Genomic DNA, 19,533 nt, shown 5'->3' with positions numbered 1-19,533 from the left:
ATTTACATGATAACGAAATGTGGGATATTAGCACAAAGGATTATGGTGTAGATAATAAGATGATAAAGTGGCTTCTCTATCTTTATAATGGTAGTTTGCTAGCCTGAATCTGGAGTAGTTTCTTTTGGTGAAAATTAGCTTTCGTGCTCTTGATAAAATGGCCAAATATTCAAAGATTCGCAGTGGCAAGATTTCAATTGGCAAAAAATTGTGAATCTGCAACAACGCGAACCTTATACACTGAATCTTGTTGTACTTGCATTTTAGTAAATTGCTGGTGAATTTTCATTTTTGTCAAAACAAATTTTAGCTTTTGTCTTCAGTATATATGCCCCACAGAATACTCTACATCTCTTTATTTGTCTTGCAAAGTACATTCCTTTGTTTTGCAATTCCTGGGAAGGTTACAGGTCAGGCTCTGGGTCAAGCTGCCCACAAATACAGCAGGTCCTTCTTAGTCACCTCCCAAAACCTCAGGCATTTTCTTACTGCTCTTTATAGGTCATTGTTGCAGCACTTTGCTTCTTGTTCCAGTCCTGTTCTGGTATGACTGACCCTGGATGCCCAAAAGTGGGCGGAGCTGTGAACAGCCAATCAGATTTTACCTATTGATTTGGCAGAAATCCAACCTGCTGCCATTCTCACAGTAATAACATCAGGGTCCCCAAACTTTGCAGAGTTAGGCACCAGGTAACTGCGGTTCAAGGTAAGAAAAAGAAGTCACCAACAGCCACCAACAGCCAATCAGATTTTACCTATTGACTCTAAATGGGGAAATCCAACCTGCTGCCATTCTCACAGTATTAACACCTGGGTCCCCAAACTTTTCACAGTTGGTCACTAGGGGACTGAAGTTTTAGTTTTGAAAAAGTGGGCGGGGCCAATAACAGGCAGTCAGATTTCACCTATTGAATTTTATTGGTTTGATGCCAGGGTTTGCAAACTTTGCACAGTCACTGCATGACTTCATACTCAAGGTTAGAAAAAGTCACATTTCTTTTATTGTTTTCAGTGGGGAAATTTTAACTGCTGCCATTCTCACATGTTTAATGTCAGGGTCCCCAAACTTTGCACAGTTTGTCAGTGGGTGACTATGTTCCAAGTTTAGAAAAGTGGGCGGGGCCAACAACAACCAATCAGATTTCACCTATAGACTTCATATGTTTAAATTTAAACTGCTGCCATTCTTTAAATATTAATACTAAGGTCTCCAAACTTTGCAGAGCTAGTCACCAGGTAACTGTGGTTCAGAGTTAGAAAAAGTGGGTGGAGCCAACAACAGCCAATCAGATTTTTACTATTGATTTTCAAAGGGTAAATTTAACCTGCCATTCTCACAGTATTAACGCCAGGGTCACTAGGGGACTGCATCCAACAGCCAATCAGACTTCACCTATTGATTTTTTTTTGTTTAAATTTAAAATGCTGCTTTTCTCACATTATTTATGTAAGGGTTCCCAAACTTTGCACAGTCAGTCACTGGCTGACTACATATTCAGGGTTAGAACAAGTGGGAGGAGCCACCAACAGCAAATCCATTTCCACCCATTAGATTTCATTGGTTTATATTTAAACTGATGCCATTATTTAAATATTAATTCCAGGGTTGTTAAAGTTTCCAGAGTTAGTCACTGGGTATTTGGCGTTCAAATTTAGAAATAAAGTGGGCAGAGCCACCAACAACCAATAACATTTCACCAATTTACTTTCAATGGTGAAGTGTAAAATGCTGTCAGTCCCACAATTTTTATGCCTCAGTCCCCAAAATTTGCAAAGTTGGTCACTGGGGGGACTGCAGTTCAAAAATAGGAAAAGTGGGTTGGGTCACTAACAGCCAATCAGATTTCATCCATTGAATTTTATTGATTTAAATTTAAAATGCTGCCATTGTCACACTATTTATGCCAGGGTGCCCACTGTTTGTCACTGAGTGACTTCGACTCAAGGTTAGAAAAAGTGGGCACACCCACTAACCACCAATCACAATTCACCTATTGACTTTTATTGGTTTAAATTTAAACTGCTGCCGTTCTTTAACTATTAATCCTAGGGTCCCTAAACTTTGCAGAGTTAGTCACTGGGTAACTACAGTTCCAGGTTACAAAAAGTCACTTGTTGACTTTCAGTGGGGAAATTTAAGTTGCTGCCATTCAGACACTATTAAAACCAGGGTCGCCAAACTTTGCACAGTGGTTTTTACTATATAACTGTGGTCCAAGGTTAGAGAAAGTGGGCAGAGCCCATTCAGTGACTTGAAGTTTGTTCTCAAACTTCCCTTTCTAGTTTGTTACTGTTATTGTGTTCTTGTTTTGATCTGGCCAAACTGAGTAAAGTTCTGTCTAAAGCTTACTGCTACAGTTTTCTGGATGTGTACTTCTTCTTCCTCTCTATACTAAATCTCTTATTTTCCCCTGTCTTGTACATGCTAATTGCCCAATTAACCTTGGTCTTCTTCTGCTTATATGCCTGGTGCCCAACAAAATCAGCAAGCCCTACTGAAGGACACTGGGGCTACCACAGATGCAAAATTGACCATAGCAGCCACCTAACAATTAGGCTTCTAGTACACCAGTCTACTGCAAGTTAGAAAACTAAAGCTACTAATTCAGTTTACTACAGGTTAAACAAATTTCAGATAAGAGGTTGCCTTATGTAACTAATTTAGTGCAATTTTACACTACTCAGCTACTCATTGTTTGAAGCTGCAGGGGATTTTTATGCAACATTAGGTGTTTCATCTTCAAACACCAAACCCTAGAACTGCCTGGGTGTGTCTATCTTTATTTATATAATACCAACCACAAACACAGCCACATCCTGGGACATCTATTTTTGGCACCTTGTCCCTATATGTTCAGCTTGAGTCCCAAGATGCAAATCTTTATGCTTACAAAATTGTGCTGCACATACATAGATTGGCATCCCCTAGCAAGCCCCCTACCTTGCATGCAATTTAGAAGTTGAAGCTCAGGAGCACCTTGGGCTGGGCAACCTATACTTACAAGTTATTAAACCCAATGCTAGTCTGCACCAACCATCGTCTCAAATTCTGTACCTAGACTTTATTCATTTTGTATTGCTAGTACCCTTGGTAATGATAAATGACCATAGCAGATTGATTTTCCTATAAATTAGTGCATTGAAACTGCCAAAAAAATGTAAACATTAAAAAAAAAAAGATTTGTTTTGCTTTTGGATTGCTTTATAGTACCTTTGTTATTATTAGGTCCAAGGTACTGTCTTATTATGAGAAAATAAGCAGAACAGGAAAAACAAAAATACTTTGCATAAACAAGACACTATGGGAAATAGGACTGAATTTTTTAACTTTTGGATAACAGGAACCTGGACAGAATATCCCATGACTGTCACAAGGGTTTAATGATCCATAAAAAAGCAAACATTTCATACATTTCCCAATACTACTTAATGTACCATGGAATACTATTACTAAACTGTGCTGAGGTCCCTAAATGTGTTTTCTGCTGATAGTAAGTGCTTTGTGGACAGCCATAGCCAAATGGGTCATCTCTTTTGAACAACACTGCATTACTAATTCTGAGATACTTGGCTGGTTGACGTGTCCCTTAAGGCCTGATTTAGCAAATACTTTAGCTCAGAAAACATTAAAATAAAGGGTAAGTGTCACTAAAAGTAGGCCACTAGAATGATAGAGGGTCAGCAATGTATAAAGCTAAAATTCAGATGAGACATAAGGAAGATGAGGACTGTGGATACCACAGAAGCATTTACATTATATAGAGATTTATTAAGGATAAGCATAATTGGTGGGTTAGAGTCTTTGACTGGAAATTAACCCCTGCACCACCATCTTTTCTGCAGGAGTGATTAGAGAAAAATCGCTTCCCTAAAGGTTTGAGCCAGTGTTAATAGGTACAAGGGGGGTCTGTACTTGCTGATGCCTGGCCTAAGCACATGTTAAAAGCAGAGCTTTCTTACCCTTGCATCCAGTGGGGCTTCTTACTTACTTGTCATTCAGCATATCACCAGGATATGCCCATGTACAATACCCTCAAGTATGCAGTGCAGACATGGCCAATTACCAGTCCCATAAAACATTTAGTCCCCAATTTTCCTGGATACTCATTGATAACTGAGGCATGGACACCAAATAGAAGGCAAATATTTCCAGCAGTCTAACCAGAAAACACAACTTTAGAGACTTAGCCTGCCAACCAGTGATGGTTGGTCTGATCTACAATCTTTGGGTGGGAAGATTGCCTGGATGATGGTGGGAACACCTAAGGTCACTGTCTAGAAGATTAGGGATGGTGTGGCCTCATTTGAGATAGGTCAAAAGGAGTGGCTTGGCGATTCAACAGTGCCCAAAGAGACCCAGTAATGATTTATGGCCTGCCAAGCTACAAGGTGCCCAGAAAGTAACAAATGCTATGGCATAGCTGTCTGAACTTTAGTCAGCCAAACCCTTACATCATAAAAGTGAGTAGACTGCTATTCCATTCCACTGTGTGAAGGCATGTCTTCTGCTGTGCCTGTTATGTGGGGACAACCCCCCCCAAGGAGAACTACTGATTGGTAGAATATACTACTTTAGGTAATAAGAACCCATGGGTTTTGACCTACTAACCTACATGTCCCAATTGCAAGTGCTGTTATACTATATTAGATGCCTACTGGCAAACAGTAATATACATAACCACAAGGTCAGCATATCAAATTCATTGGGGGTTAATTATAAATTTCTCACAGTGTATATTTATTCACATATGTTTGTTTTGCACGTTTCCCTAAAGACATTTTGCACTGCTGTGCCCATCTTGCCTTTACTTGTGAATCCCGGTGAACGACACTGTGATAATATCTCACAATTATGTTTGCATATTAAATGCACCAATCTTGTCCAACTTTCTAAATACTAACTAACTAACTAACAGGGGCAGGGCAAATATGTTCACTGTGTGAATAATTCTGCCCTGTGCAAAGTTTATAAATGAGCCACGTTATCTTTAGTAGTCACATGACACAATTATGTGTAAAAAAGCTTTGTAAATAATCAAGAAAAACACCCGTTATGAGCCAGATGTATAAAAATGTAAATTTGGGATTCCTCAGGGATTTCTAACAGTGTCCGTTTTAGCAGATTTATTAACCCTGACTGTCAGAAGAGTGTTTTAATGAATTAGCACATTTATCAAGCATTTCCTTATTTGACAAATGTGCCAATTCATCAGAATTGATTTGACTGCTTTAAACAGTGAAAGTCAATTCTTTACTATGTATGAGTATATAGTTTAGCAGAAGTGCCTTTTATTGTAGCTTTTTTGCAAGAACCAAAGTGTCAGCCTTGGAAATTACAATATCCGATTAAGTTTGAGGTATGTAGAAGCCACAATTTTAGATATATTTAGATATATTTTAAATATGTGGTATACATTTATCAAAATTCATATTTATAAAATACAATATTACCTTTGTTCCCTAGGAGCTGGCGTTAGATACAATGCCAGGAGTCATGTTTACCAGTTATTTTGAAGCCACAAAATTTAGCAAAGATTTCTGGTTTGGTTATGTTGTGAGGAAAACCATTTCTTCTAAAATCTTTCCAAATATATATGACATTCAAAGGTAACCACACCAAAAGGGGAATTAATCAAGTGTAAAATGTGTTCTGTGAGGCTTATTTACAAACATAGGGGCAGATTTATCAAAATGTGATAAATAGATCTTAATACATAAAAACTCACCCACCTTCTATTCATTCCTATGGGATTTTTAGTGTATTTATCAATGGGTGACAGTTAGAACTCACCAATTGATAAATACGCTTCTTTAAATCCCATAGGAATGAATAGAACGTGGGAGAGTTTAATATACATTTTGATTCAGTTTTGATTCACATTTTGATAATTCTGCCCCATAGGCACTAAACTGCAGTTCGGTACCAGTGATGTGAGGGACAAAAAATGCCATTAAGTGCTATTTGTTTAGTCCATTTATAAAAATGTTGTAAAAAAAGTATTTGCTATTTGCTAGTTTTGTGAAGAAAAATATACAGTACTTGTGCATCAGGACAATGAAAACCTTGCTACTCCTGACAAACTGCCACCCCTTGTAACTTCAGGAGCCTAAATTCCCATTTTGAAATCAGAAAGTCAGCTCTTCTAGTGCAGATAGCGCATGTGTTTTTCAAGTTTTCTCTTGACACTACTGCATACCCCCCAACTGTCCCGCTTTTCGCGGGACAGTCCCGCTTTTTATGGCGCATCCCGCTGTCCTGGATAGTTCCATGAATGTCCCGCATTGCGGGACATTCATGGAACTATCCGGCACAGCGGGATGCGCTTGCTGTAGCCGGATGTTCTTGCTTCTTCTGCGGCTTCGTTATGCCTCTCCTTGTGCAGCGCGACAGGCCCTTTTATAAGGTTGCGCCTGTGGGTGTGACGTCATTACGCACGGGGCGCAACCTTATAAAAGGGCCTGTCGCGCTGCACAAGGAGAGGCATAACGAAGCCGCAGACGAAGGCTGCGCCTATGGGAGGTACTGTGAATGGGGGGCTACTGTGATAGGGGGACACTGTGTATTGGGGGGTACTGTGTATTAGGGGCTACTGTTTATAGGGGCACTGTGTATTGGGGGCTACTGTGTATTGGGGGCTACTGTGTATAGGGGGCTACTGTGTATAGGGGGTTACTGAGTATAGGGGGCACTGTGTATGGGAGACTACTGTGTATTGGGGGGTACTGTGTATTGGGGGTACTGTGTATGGGGGGCTACTGTGTATGGGGGGCTACTGTGTATAGGGGGCTACTGTGTATGGGGGGGGCTACTGTGTATGTGGGTACTGTGTATGGGGGGGCAAAACTGGTACTTAGTTATAACTCACTTTTAACTGACTGCCTTCTCTCTATACTTGTATTTTAATGTAGGAGTTGCTATATTGTTTTCCTTAGGTTGTTCAGTATGAGGGTATAGCACATTTTCGTCTGCGCCTGCCATTTGATCTATATAAAAGGGGTATTTTTTTAAAATGGGGTGTGGTAATTGGGGCGTGGCCACAAAAGGGGGCGTGATCAATCTGTTGTTGGAGCTGACATGGTTGGGAGCATGCTTGTGCTTTTATATTTAGTATGCAAATAAAATAATATTCTAACATTGTATTATTCTGTACCATGTAGTGAAAAAAGTGCCATTATTTATGTATATAAATCCATATCTCGCCAGATAAGTGTAATTAAAACTAAGGGAGTGATTTATCTATAGTGATGAGCAAATTTGTTTCGCCAGGCATGGATTCCTTGTGAATTTCCGCATTTCACCATTGGCAAATTGTTTTGCAAAACTTCTATGAAAATTCGCTGCAGAAAAAATCGGCGCACGGAAATTTTTTCTGCGCATCAGATTGGGCACAGTCATGAAAAAAAAGGGCCCGGTTGCGTTACATTGGGCGCGGTCACGTAAAAAAAGTGCAGGTGACAAAAAAATAGATGCAGGGGACAAAAAAGATGTGGATGACAAAAAAAAAAAATTGTGCGACAAATGCGTTTCACAAATTTTTCGCCGTTTTGCAAATTTTCTTGCCATTTTGTGAATTTTATGGTGAAGCGAAGCTGCAACTCGCACAATTCGAATGAAAACAAATCTGAAAAGTCGAATGTAAGACTTTGGCATCTAAAAGCTTGCGAGTTCATGTAGAAGTCAATCCATATTTTTTTTTAGGTTTTTTTCGAGGTTGAAAACTCGCAAATTTGAGATATTCGAGTATTTTTATTCAAAAATGCTGATGCACACCAGGAAAATTTCATCAAAAAGAGATACTTATTTTATTTAGATCTCTTTTTGATGAAATTTTCCTGGCGTGCATCAGCATTTTTTACATATTTACATTGTTTTTCTGATTTGCACCCAGGTTGTAATCCCTAAAAGTGTGTGCCTCAGCCTTTTTCTATATATAGATATATATATCTATATATATCTATATATATATATATCATGTCGCAAAAAATCGGCACTCACCAGTTCAAAGGGCAACGGCTGGGTGCTAACCCAAAAAAATGCATCCAAATGGATATACCTGTATATATATATATTTTTTTTTTTTTATTTTATTTTTTTTTCGCATGACCATACTTTTTTACATTTTTTTGCGCACTTTTTGCACATCAGAAATTATTGTGGTTACTCCAAATCTTTTCCAATCATGCTTTAAATTGGCGAAAATTTGTGCTTTAATGAATGAGCCCCCAAATGTTGACATTTTGTCATGAAAGTGTGAAAGTAATCCAGGACAGGTTGAATTGGTTAAAAGTGATTAGCAATCTGTTTATAAGAAAATTTGTGAAATGGTGAAAGTTAGCAAAACGAGTCTATAGGGGTTTTTCCACGGTGACTTTTTCCATGCAGAATACATTGGAGTATACGGGTGTTTTTTGCGGCAGCTTTTTAAGGGCAATATAAATTTGGATACTTTTGTTTTTTGCTAATATTATCCAGTAGTGAAATGTGGAATTTTCTCACAAATCCTTGTGAAAAATTTTGCTCATAATTATTTGTGAAATCTGTCATGCCCCCATTTGGGTAGCTGGATTTTAATGGCAGCTCTTTTGGCATTCGCATGAACTGATAATGAGCTGCAAGTGGTTACTGTGGAACTGAGCATCTGTACACGTCTGTGTCCAACGCACTAAGAAACCTCATGATGAAAGCTTGTGTATTAATCTACCACCTTATCAGATTGCATGGGACAAGTGTTTTATCAGAGGTACAAGTTTATGTTTGCACATTTTCTGCAAGAAAACATACCCAGTGGCAAGATTGCCCTTATTAATAGAATTTATTTCCTCCTTCACATTCAGGGTTAACCTCGTTAAAATAAAATAAAAAGCTGATATTGATCAGCATCCTATTATATAGAAGCCTTTCCTATAATGTTAAGCAATACATTTGCTAATTGATTTGCAGAGAGAAATACTGCTCTGGCTATTAATTACAGCTTTTACACCCCTCCTAGTAATTTTGACATATGCATGGATTCTGGGCTTGATCATGTAAATAGTGCTGAGGGTGCAGGCCAATTATAATGTAAATATCTAAAAGAAGTGCTAATGGTTGGTAAAAGTGCATCTTCCATCCATGTGTGCATTAAACCCAAACGTTACACTGTTTTCTTGCCTCTTAAAATATTGCACTGCTCTAGTTAGCTATTTTAAAGTCTGTCTTGTCCTGGGTCAAGGGTCAAAGGGCATCGAAGAAGAGAAATAAAATACAAAATACATTTACTAAAAGTGTTAAGAGAAGAACAGGATAAAATATGAGTCTTGGGAAAAAAAATGTACAAAGCATTTGTTGTGTGACGTATTAATTGTATTTATCGTAAGGGAACCCTTTACTTCTGCCTTCAGTAATGTAAGAAGCCTTTGCCCATATTGGCACAGGTAAAGTTTAAGCATGATTTACAAAATGATGCAAACTTTGCATCTATATTGATGGTGCAGATGCAATTGTTTCAGCATGTGCAATAATACTGGGAAAGAAATGCTGGGAACTGTTTAGCAAACATAATTTACCAGCTCTTTTTCACTTATCCGAGGACCCAGCCTTCTTCCATTGCCTAGGTCAGTGGTTCCCAAACTTCGGTCTGGCCCCCTTTGGCGTGCTTGGTGCAGCCTGAAGGTTTGTTAGACAAAGATTTGGGTAGAATGTCAGTTTGCTTTTCTAGATATACTAGAAAGCCCAAACATAGTTAGGGTGCAAACATTTATTTGCTGTTGTAGATATTCTCTTCTTTGAACTACGGTATGTCTGAATGATTGATACACCTATATCAATTAGTTATGTTATTAACTAATTAGGGCCTGACCAAAGGTTGGTCCTCCAAGGGACCTTTAATGGAAAAAAACAACCACAGTCTTAGACCTTCCTCTTCTCTTACTCTCAATTACTTTTACTCAAAGTAACATGTTAGCTGAGTTTATCCCCCCTCATATTCAACCATTTGAACTCTGAAGCTATTGGACCAGTATTTAGATCAACATTACACATTAAGAGAAATAATATCAGTAACCTTGTATTCTCTTCTTCTTGCATTTCTGGCCTTATACATTTTTTAAACAATGTACAATTGATATAAAATGAGAATTGTATGTGCTTGTGTGCCAAATCACAGAGCATTCAGAATCTGCACTGATCTGTTCATTTGCTTCTATATGCAGCTGTAGCAGTGTGGCAGAAATATAAATATATATTATGCACAATTATGCATGCCATCATTATACATAATTCACATATTTATATGTATGTTTGCATCCTAAAATATTTGCACTAAAAAATGATGTACGTGTCTTCTGAGTGTAATATTTATCCATGTTGAGAGCAGGTACGTAACTGCTTCTACACTAGTCCAGATCTATCTCTACATGTATGTCTAGGCATGTGTGCCTGTAAAAGTATGCATTTGTGCGTACTGAGGCCTAGTTGAAATTCAGAGCATCATTCCCAGGAGGAGGTTGCTAAGCAACATGTTCCCCTCATCACAAAGAAGCCAGATGCAATAAGCTGACATAGATGAGGGAGGAAAGGGAGGGTGGTAGTGCTGAGGGGGGGTGAAGAGTAATAGGAATTCCCAGTGATTTCTCTACTTTGGCAACCTAATACCACCCAGCCAAAATTGATCACATACCACCATTCGTAGAGAATAAAATTCAACCTATAGGATTCAAATACAATTCTTCCCCTGACAACAGGAAAATAATAGTAGTAACTGATCATGGCAATAAGTCCATAATAAAGAAGGGTTCTAAATATCTATATTTCTTTTTAGTTATTTATAACTCCAACATTGATTTAATAAGGATCATGTGCAGTTACATTGTACTTTATACATTGTAGAATTATTCTATTTTAATATATCCATCAAACAATAGCCATAAATATATCATATTTAATATAAGCTACCCTGTACTTTGGAAAGTGATTTAGAGAACAATGCAAGTCGGACTGATCACAAAGTAGAGTCTTCAACAAATAATTCTGCAAATACTAGTCTGTAGTAAATTCAATGGTAAAACTCATGATATATACCAAATCTTGCTAGGCATTTTAAACAAGCACTAAGGGATGTTCTCTCTTCTGTTTATAAATGGTATCAGATATATGCAACATATACTTACAATTTATTTACAAATATCCCAAATTGTTGGATAGACATGATCAAGCAAAGAATGGGAATGTAGGCCACGTGGGTTTGATGATATGCAAACACTATATATATATATATATATATATATATGTGCTAGAAATGCTGTCCGTCTGATTGGTGGTTGGTTTCCAGTTTATACTCACTTGCTGCTCAGAGGAACAGACCCACTTTGCTTTGGCACAAGAGCAGTTAAGAATGAATAACAGCGGAAGCTAGGAAATGAGTTGCAGAATAAATCAGAAGGAATGGGGTAAGACAATTGGAGGAGGAGGAGGTGGGTGGAATGAAGAAAGAAATGAACACAAAATAATGAGTAGCAATTGACAGGAGCTGAGTAGAGTACTGGGAGGTAAAGATAGCGAGGGGAGGGATGAAGCTATTAGGAGAGAGGAGGGGTAAGGCAAGAAAACAGGTTGCTAGGAAAAAGGGCAAGAGATAGAAAGAGAGAGACGATGAAAAGAAGGAAAAGGAGATTTTGGAGAAGGGAGAAAGGGGTGGGGAGCATGTGAGCTAGTGAGAGAGCAAAGGGGATATAATTATATATATATATTAAAAGCATAAAAGAGGGTATATTGAGGATAAAGAGAATATGGTGAAGATAAGAATGTAGGAGCCGGTTGAATGCATTTTTATCTGGGCTTCTGAAAATATAAAGAGACTTGTGGAGGCAGGGATGATAAAGAACAATGACAGGAAAGGGGGGTAACAGAAAATGCTGAAGGAAGAGTCATAGATGGATGAGATATGCTAAAGAGAGAGAGAGTGTGTCGAAAAGCTAAATAAAAGAGAGTTCCCAATGTTAGAAGAGAAGCGGATTAAGCGTTGTGCTTATGATACCCTGGAATATTTAATACATTTTTCCAAAAACGCTACCCTTCTGGAGGAGGATACCTCAGAGAAGCATCTGACCACCTGTGTAACTGTGCCGAGTAAAGAGCTGATCGGAGAACCAAGCTACTGGATTGAATGGCCTGATCAAAAAGCTTCCTTCTACCCTTAGAAACATGCATCTGTAAGTGACGAATTTGATTTGCACAACCAACAAGGAACACTCTGCTGATATGTAACATTTGCAAGATGTTTCAGATGCCTACATGGATGTTGCAGACGAGGGCATAGATGCACTGTACATTATAAGCAGGAGGAAGACTGCACACGTATTCTCACACACACTATAAATATTTGCACAATTAGCTTTCCAATTCTAGTAAAGTCTGTTAATGTTATGACTGGTATGCAACAATTCTGCCATAGGATTTGGTAAGCATAAATATTTTGTGACATTGCCTCTATTTAAAATTTGTTATTGTTAATGATTTTGTAATTAGTGGCTTAATTGTTGATTTAGTTATAATCCAGTCTGTTTGCTGTGACAAAGCTTTCGATTATGCCCTTAGTAAATATACTGTATGTATATGCAGACAATCTCTTCACACGTCTGTTATAAAATATTTTTTCTAGCTCTATGTGTATGCACATATGCTTTTATGTGTTTATCTACAGAATTATTTCTAATAAATAAATATGTTAGTCATTTTTATATAATTATTAGAAACTATATCACATTTACCAAGGGAATAGAGATACTAGTAATCTTTATAACTACCTGTCACAGGGAGGGGAGTACAGTTAAGATACTTGAGGCTACTGTGGTTCTGAGAGCCCCAGGACTGACTAGTCACATCAAATCAAAAGCTAACGGTATACCAGATCTGTCACTGTTTAGAAGCCATAAGTACTGACAATCAAGACCCATTTGTACCATTGCCCTTAGGCTACTGCCACAAGGAGCAGTTTCTCAGCCTGCTTATACACAGGCAAGAAACTTCCCCTCCATTCCTATAATCTCTTTATGGTATCTGTACCCAGAGTCAATGCTTTGGCCAGGGTTTAGACACAGAGCAGATTTCATCACAGAAAAGCAAGAGTATGCATTTTTGTGCTGAAATCTGCTCCGTGTCAGATTGAATGCAGATTCAGTCTGACACAGTGACTCTAGGGGCTGACACCGAAGAGTGGTTAGGAGTGGAAGGGCAGGTTCTTGGCTTGCGCTTATACGCAGGCAGAGAAAATGCTCTGTGTGGCACTAGCTTAAGTGCTGTGGCAAAACTGGGTTTTTGATCAGTATTCATGGCCACAATCACAATTCTGCAGTTTGTCCCTGATTGCTTCCCCCTCACTCAGGTGTGTGTTTTGGGGTTAGTAACAGATTCTGAGCTAACTGTGGTGCTTCCCATATAAGTGAATGAGAAACAGTTGGGCCGAGTAGCACCTTTCTGATCAAAAGTTACTTGAAAGTAGAGATGACACAATATGTCAGATTGTCTACTATTTCTTTCCACTGTGGACAACTGTGGCACAGACGCATGGCACAGATGCATGGTTTTCACTGAAGATAATTTTACACATATTTTGCTAGTATTAAATTAGTTTTCAAAGGCTTCATAGCCCATAGCATCTTAAATTAACTTATTACTTATATACTTATTCTCTACAGCAGGTGGCTGGCAATATATCCTACTTTGGGAAAAGTACAGTGATATCTCCTCCTAAATTCTACCTTAACTCCACCCACTCCCACTGAATAGATCTAAATACCTTCCTTTGCAAGCAGGTTCTCTCCAAGATTGTGCACCCTTTATCTTCTTAAGGAATACCAAGCCATGTGAGCAGTTAAACATTTTAGGGGCTGGAGAACCTATTCCTCTATATACATGGAAGCGAGCCATTTTCAGCAGCTCATCTGGAAGACTTAATCTAAAGATCATCTTTCTATTAGTATTCAGCACAAACTGTTGTAAGGATGCATCTGAAGAAACATGGTGTTCTAAAACCCCTCCTCACTTTCCTTCCTCACCAGATGCCCTGACATTTTGATCAGTATTAAAAGATTATCTGTTTCTGGAAGGAGTTTTGAACAAAAGAAGAGGATTTGGTGAATTAAGAATTGCCTTACACTGCCCAAATCTGATTTAAGAAGGAAGAGAGAAAACCATGCCAAAGAAGATACCAGCTGCCAGAATGGAATCTTTCCACAGAACCTGACACATTGCATGGTATGTAATCGTTGGTTGTTTGTCTTTGGATTTTTGTATATACATACAGTTGAGCGTTTTATACAAGTTAAAATGGCCTATTTGTTTCAACAGAGTAAATATTATAGTCCTGCTTAAAGACAGGAAGTACCTTGCCTCCAGTTATATATATCCACACCTGCTATTAGCTCTCTCAGGGTGATGCGACTTTAACAATTTACCTACCTCAGTCATATAATACAAGACTCCTGGGAAATCAACTTTGAAACTGCATCTATTGCTAACATCTGTTAAACACATTATTAAAAAACACTTCTTGTCACTGAGCGGCTGACATTTAATCATGTAAGGAATACTGTCCATTTTAACATTAGTGTTTAACCCTCTTAAAGAAGTCATGGAAGAATATATTTTCTGTTAAGAAGGCACTATAAGTCTCAAACTTTCCATTTTCTCTTCCTGGTGTATAGTGTGTGTATAGGGACACTTACAGCATCATTCTGCCTGATAAAATGTTTTCAAGATTACTCAACAAGTCCAGTTGCTTTAAACCAGGGGCATATTTACATACAGGTACCCAAGGGCATGTGCCTAGGGCAGCAGATCTAGGGGTGGCCCTTGGGAGGCTATATAACAACAAAAATTAAAAAAATAAAACACCGGCCCAGCCATTGTCAAATGAAACCTATGCAAATCTGGCAGTGGACCCGGGGGTGGGGGTGAAGAGTGGTGAGCGCAGGCGGAAGTGACATGTGTGGCTGCATATAATTCCAATGCCTAGAGTGGCAACAGACCTAAATACACCCCTGCTTTAGACTAATTTAGACTAGTCAATACCACTAGCCTTTAAAACAGAGCTTTAAACCAAAAGTAGGAACAGCCAGATAAAGGGCCATTTGGACATGAATGGGTAATATCTCTTGTTTTACTATCTTCTCATCCATAGGAACCTGTTTCACAACTGCTATTATATAATAGAGTAAATAATGTAGTGGAAACTACAGGCTTGAGTTACAGAAGAGGGGCCTGTGCCAATGCTCAAAGGTTGGGCCCTGCTTGAGAGGAAATATTATGCACATCAGGGCTGTCTGAACTGTGATTCTCTATGTCTTTTTAACTTCAAGCCCCGCCCTCTATTGACTAACTTATATATATATATATATATATATATATAAAACTATATCTTACTACAGCTCTGGTTATGTACATAAAGATTATCTTCATTCTCATTTAATAACATGCTTCCTCTATTTAAAATGTGTTTTATGGGAATATATGGGGAAATTAGGGGATGTGTTGGTTATTTTCTGCCATAGGTAAATGGTTTATATATTAAAGTGTCCCAGATGAGGTCCGAGGTGATGGATTCTGATTCACAATCATCGGGCAGAGGTACATCAAGGGAAAGCTGTTGAGTCAAAACAAAATGAACCTCCCAAAGTTAAAATAGGCATATTTAACAAAAATCTAATATATAAGGCTTGAATTTCAAATGGATTTTATTTTTTTAATTAAATATAGAACACATGAAGTATGAAGCCTCTTTTTTTACTATGTCCTTATTCATAAGGGATGGATCCACTGAGGGAAAGGAAATCTTACCCTCTCCCTTTCAGTCCAATGACATCTTATGAGCTGCTCCTTTTACCTCTATGCCATGTGTTTCTTCCTACAGTGACTCTCCAGTGTCTAATAAGATCAAGTCAATATAAAATATCTCAATATTGTACCATAAACATAATTATATAAACATACACAAGTTTAATAAAACAATAGTCTTTACCCCTTCCATGGCTCTGGCCTCCCTTTTTGCTGTATTTTTATTTGTGTTTGGTTTCACTTGGAGTACATATTCATAATAACCCCAATTTGTCTTTTGCTTTGCCCCAGAATTATGACTGAACAGTGTCCGAGAACCTCTGGCAGATACATTTTTGGTTTGTTTTCTCTGCTTTACATGTTTCCTGAGAAGCTGTCCTTACTTTACTTTACACAGGCTCTTCTACATATTGCAACAAAATAGCTTCAATGTAGAAAGCTATTTCTGTAGAAATATTTGTAATTAGAACATTATAAGTGATGCTATGAAAAATGAGTTAGCAAAGTCACTATGACTTTCCTTAGTATGATGTACAATGTTTTTGTCTGTGTCACTGATTGTAAATCCTGCTCATGTTGCTGAAGTCTGTCCTTAGTGAGGTAGATTTCTGAACAATGAGCAGTAAGGGTTAATGCATGGCACATCTGCCCAGTGCTTGTAAATGGGCTTCAGTGTCTCTTAATCATCATAGCAAGTCTAATGTTAACACATTACTATATATATCATGGGATTGCAAGCCCATATATCATTACGGCATTTTGGATAAAGGATAAATATAATAGGAAGGCAATTTTAATTATTAAATTTAAACTGTTCTTAAGCAATAAGGAATAAGCAGAGGAATTCTTACTTTTAATTGTCTGGGGGTTTGCACAGCAGGGAAATCACTACATTTTAGAAAAATAAGGCATCAATTATGTTGAAGAGCCTTCTGGTATTGTAACTCCATGTACATGATTATTGCAGATGTAAGACCATTATCATTCGTATGGCATGATGCTTTAATGGATTAATAAAGACATTCTTCTAAAGGGATATCCTGCTGTCCGGAGTGTTTGAAGTCATTTCCTTTGATTTTTGCCCAGTCAAACAAATACCCTAATTTCCTTAAGGGTATAGGATTCTTGCCCATTCTAGATTCCTGTAATGTTCCTAAACTACCCTAAACCTTAGCATTGTAGACAATATGAAAACATGCAATTTAAACCATCTGTGTGCATAGTGGAGCACATTTTTGTGTCTCTCTGTTTTGCTGTATCTCTCTTGCCTTTGTATCTGTGAAACATGTTTCATTCAGTAATGGGTAATATTATGTATTGGTAAGTACAAAAAAGCTTTCTCTCTCCAAGTGAAACAAACTCTATGAAACAAGGAAACAAACTTACAAAAAAATGAGACAGGACACCAGCTGGAAGAGGGATCCATTCCCTTCCAGCACTAAATTAGGCATTAATTAATATCAATAAAACTAATAAAGAAAAATTGTGTTTTCAAAGTTAGGTCAAAAACAAGCAAAGTGCTACATGTGTTCCATTTCATTCATACTTTATTACAGAGGTAGATAACATGGCGCCCTTTAGATGTTTCTGATTATACAATTTTCAGAATTATTTCTGTCAGCATTTAGTTGTCAAGGGGTTGTTGGGTAATTTGAAAACATCTGGCTGTTCACCAGTTGCATATTAGCTTTTGCCATCCTTGTTTATTGGTCCATACTGCTCCTACTGTATATACTTCCCTTAATGCCTTGAGTTATTCCTGAGATCTTTGGAATATATCCCAATTATTCCTATTAGTGGCACTTGATCTAATTAACAGCTTTCTTTGCACTGCCAGAATGCCAAGAAAGCAAACCATTTAATTTAGGGTTGTTTATTTGCTGTTTTAATGAATAGAACAGAAGTGACTTCCTTAAATGCCTAAAAGGGATACTTACTGTAGATTGGATGAGGATCATGACAGGATATCTGCTTCCTTATATTTCTTATCCAGCTGTAATTGTATGTTATCCCAGCTAACACACATAGCTTCTAGTCATCCAGATAATCCATGTTCTATAGAAATTAAATTTGTCTCCCTGCCCCTTGAATTTCTTCTGCTTAGTAAAATTCAGGCACTGAACATGAGAGGTAATAGCAGAGAAGACTAATCTCTTCTGCCAGCCTGCTATGAAATCTCAGACTCCATTAAAGCATCTTTCTTCTCTAGCCAAATGCACTACTAGAAGCAAGGATCTGTCCCTATAGTGAGAATAAATATTAACTGTTTTATTTTTTAATAGCTCTGCAGGCCACTGGATGCTAATGTATATATCCCAGAAAGTTTAATGTTTAAATGATTTTTTAGTAGACTTACAGTTTGGTGATCCAAATTATGGAAAAAACATATCCAGAAATCTAAAGGTCCTGAGCATTCTGGATAGAAGGTCCCATACCTGTAGTAAAATCAATCTTTTGTATAGCCTTTGTGAGAATGAATTTATTTTGTTGTGTTACACAGGCTGCTCTACTTTGACTTTTGAGCACTCTTTGTTATCCTCTTTTTCCATACAGCAGGTATTCTTCAAAATAAGTGCAAAGCAAATTGGGCTGAAAATGACACCAAGTGGCCGGCGAGAGGCATTGAATCCTGGGAATCAAGTAGAATCCAAGGAAGATCGTGAGGAACGTGTTCTCGCCATGTTGGGGATCATTGGGACAATCTTGAATCTGCTGGTCATAATCTTTGTCTACATATACACCACCATATAAAGCGATGGAGTGTGGAGGCTACTGCTGTTTAACTGTAACGGTGAATGGTGACCACATGTAGCTAGACTACATCCAAAATGAAGAACAAACATATTAATTATCAAAGTCTGGAATTACTGGGCTGGGCGACAATGGATAATACTGATGCACAGCACCATTTTGAGGTAAAACATTGTACTACAAACAATATAAAGGTGTGCCAAAAGCCACTGAAGGCAAATGTCTGTTTACATACTTTACTGCTACAGGTAATTTTTTCAAAATTAGCAGATTTAAGCACAACTGGAATCACATATGCTGCATCCTGCAAACCATCTCAATATTCAGCAGGTGTCTCCAATGGATGAGAACATATTCCTAAAATGACTCTTTAATGCTCAGTTATGAGATCTTTTGAGCAGTGGAAATTATTTGTATGAATCTATCTTAGCCAACAGAGCAGATTTGAGTGCTACCAGGTCTTTGCTTGCTTTGCTTCTGTATCAACATATTGTGCATCTTTTTGAAAGCTTAAACATTTTTGAGGCACAGTGGTGTCCCTTGTCATGCACGGAAAAAGTCGAATATCCTACTAACTATAATGTGTTGTTGGGACGACAGCAAAAAATAAATATTACAGCAAACATTTTAACTAGCTAATTGTACAGTGATGCTGGATATCGCTGCAGGATAGCGAGTTCTTAATAATCTATTCTTTATTATATTCTCTTCCTTCAGGGAAGATACAGAATAGTCTTTATATAATACCATCATACTCATGAATATACTTGGAGTTAGGTAAAAGCATACGAAGGGCAGTGGGTAGTTAGCCTTGTGTGATATAAGCCTGTATAATAGTGATGCGTGAATCTGCCAATTCACCGAACAATTTGCAAACCTGCAGAAAAACTCACAATTTTCAAAACACAGCTGCCGCATGGCTTTTTTGGTGCGTGCGGCTTTGTTTTTTTTGGTGCGACCGCTACTTTTTT

General features: G+C 37.9%; 1 long non-coding RNA gene across 3 annotated transcripts; it reads left to right on the top strand.

The window, feature by feature from the left end:
* Positions 1-11,333: 11,333 nt before the first annotated feature.
* LOC101734989 lies at positions 11,334-19,193 on the top strand. 3 transcript variants are annotated; one of them, XR_004219901.1, is made up of 3 exons: positions 11,334-12,189; positions 13,675-14,233; positions 18,365-19,193. It is a non-coding gene; the product is annotated as an uncharacterized LOC101734989 (long non-coding RNA). The 3 variants fall into 3 exon arrangements; XR_004219900.1 differs by having other exon boundaries at positions 11,348-12,437; positions 14,038-14,233; XR_208943.4 differs by having other exon boundaries at positions 11,352-12,189; positions 14,038-14,233.
* The last annotated feature ends 340 nt before the right edge of the window (positions 19,194-19,533 follow it).

This window comes from Xenopus tropicalis, chromosome 8, assembly GCF_000004195.4.
Source record: "Xenopus tropicalis strain Nigerian chromosome 8, UCB_Xtro_10.0, whole genome shotgun sequence".
NCBI classification, from domain to species: domain Eukaryota; kingdom Metazoa; phylum Chordata; class Amphibia; order Anura; family Pipidae; genus Xenopus; species Xenopus tropicalis.
This window is presented reverse-complemented; position numbering and strand designations above follow the sequence as displayed.